This window comes from Chionomys nivalis, chromosome 11 (genome assembly GCF_950005125.1).
Source record: "Chionomys nivalis chromosome 11, mChiNiv1.1, whole genome shotgun sequence".
In the NCBI taxonomy this organism is placed as follows: Eukaryota; Metazoa; Chordata; class Mammalia; order Rodentia; family Cricetidae; genus Chionomys; species Chionomys nivalis.
Window position 1 is genome coordinate 38,176,935 of NC_080096.1, and position 2,167 is coordinate 38,179,101.

At 42.2% G+C, this 2,167-nt stretch overlaps 1 pseudogene; it reads right to left on the bottom strand.

Annotated features, from left to right (window-relative positions):
- Positions 1–906: 906 nt before the first annotated feature.
- Positions 907–1,002, bottom strand: LOC130884542 (U2 spliceosomal RNA; annotated as a pseudogene).
- Positions 1,003–2,167: the final 1,165 nt, after the last annotated feature.

Sequence of the window (2,167 nt, forward strand, 5' to 3'; positions counted from 1 at the left end):
ACTTGCATTAAAATTGTTCATATTTAAAAAATGAATTAAAAAAAGCCAACGGATCAGGGGCTCTGCTGTGAGATTGTGTCTCCTAGTAACATCAGAAGCTATATTCATAAATTCACACCAAGACCACACAATCATGAGCTGACCAAGAGGACACCAATGAACATGCCAAACAGAAAAGCCCATGAGGCTTCAACCCTACACAGAGAACCCCAGGCAACTGAGAGAAGCTGGGAGCGGGAGAATTAGTCCTCCCCAGGGAGAAGTAGTCCTCCCCAGGGAAGAGCATGCCAACTGGTTGTCCCGTGCCAAATGGTCAGCCCTAGAAACATACATACAAGTAGTACCATCTGAACTCAACTGGTTAGATATTGTTTATATATGTATGTACAAAGGCATTAATACATGCAATAACAATGAAAAAGGAGGCTATAGATTTGAAGGAGAGCTAGGTATGTGGGAGACTTTGGAGGGAGGAAGGGAAAAAGAGAAACCTTGTAGTTAAATTACAATCTCAGAAATAAATTGAAAAGATAATTTAAAAGCAGCTCCAGCCAATACATAAAAAAAGAAATTGTTCACATTAATGAAGTTAGCATTCAGGCATTATGCTAGCCTGCCCCTTGGGGACCTAGCAGGATGCACTCAGGCAGTGCTCTGGCCTGCTCATAAAAGGCCAGTCCCACCTGTCTCTCTCTCTCTCTCTCTCTCTCTCTCTCTCTCTCTCTCTCTCTCTCTCCTCTCTCCTCTCTCTCTCCCACACACTTTCTCCTCTCTCCTTCTCTTCTGTTGCTCCTGTCTCCAGAGGTCAGTCTCCCTGCCACCCTTCCCATTCCTTTCCCTTAATAAAAAATCCTCCATGTCGCATGATGGCATCTGTCTCTTTTCCAACATTTATTAAACCACAACATTGGTTCCGTGACTCGGACAGAGGACATATCAGATATTAAGCTGATAAGAACAGATACTACACTTGGTCTTAGCCAAAAGGCCGAGAACAGCTAGACTGATGTTGCCCTAAGACCTCTGCCCTCAGTGACTGTGGAGGACCCTAGGGTGGCTGTCTAGGTAGTTAGCAAGTAAGTCTCTGTCGTTTTAATCACTAACTCAGGCAAACGTCTCCTTCTCAGAACTCTGAGCTGTTTGAGGACTAGGCTAAAGGAAACTTTGTCAGTTTAACAGCAGCAACCAAGGCAAGCTGCCTTCTCAGTTCTCTGAGTAAAATTCAGGTCACAGGCCTTGCTCTTCCTAGAGCTAATACACAATTTATCAGATTCAGAAAAGAGATAAACTCACAAAACAGATTTCAATGCAACGTCTTCCCATTCCTTTGTTTAAAGGAACTCGCTTCGCAGTGACTGCTCTCTGATGAACCGGGTGTCTCTCCTGGGGAATTAGACAGAAGGTGCTATAAGGCTGGTTTCTGTGAAGATAGGAAGGCTTAACTGGTGATAAGGAGGAAGTGATCTGAGATGTGCAAAAAGAACAAAATGTTTCAGATTTCCTTCCCTCACTATGCTACTATTATGTTAAGACTCAAAAAGTTCATGATCTTAACAGTAATCGATGGGATTCTGATAAGCAATTAATCCAGATCTGGCACAGTTCTGAATGTCATACTATCACTATACAGTCATAGCCACAAGATTGATATTTTAAATTCCCTTTGGTTGTTTTCTAACTATAGACATAAAAGGTGTTTTTCATTGTGCTAACAATATCGGTCAGTTTTCTGGATAGAAGAAAGAGTGTTAATGCTTTCAACCAGAATCATTTCTGGCGTGTGTATACTGTCGTTTTTACAATATAAATTTCAGTATAGGTTATAAACGGTGAGAATGTTAATGTGTCTAAAACTTATCTTTTCACAAACTCAAAGAATTCTGCAAGCTCTGGGGAGTCGATTTGGATTCGTGTTGAATAGGTCAGATGCACTGTCAGACACTCTCCAGATAAGTACTGGCGATCAGTAGCTGAAACCTCCCCAGCGTTCCCTGGTCCCTCAATTACCAGGACAAATTTTTCTCTAAATTTATTTTAACTTTATCCTCTGTTCTATCAGCATCTTCCCAGGTCCAAGAGGCACCAGATGGTCTCATAGAGCCTGGACAGCAAAGTGAAAGAACTAGCTATTTCAACGTTCTCTGGTCCCCCAAATTGTGATGCCCCC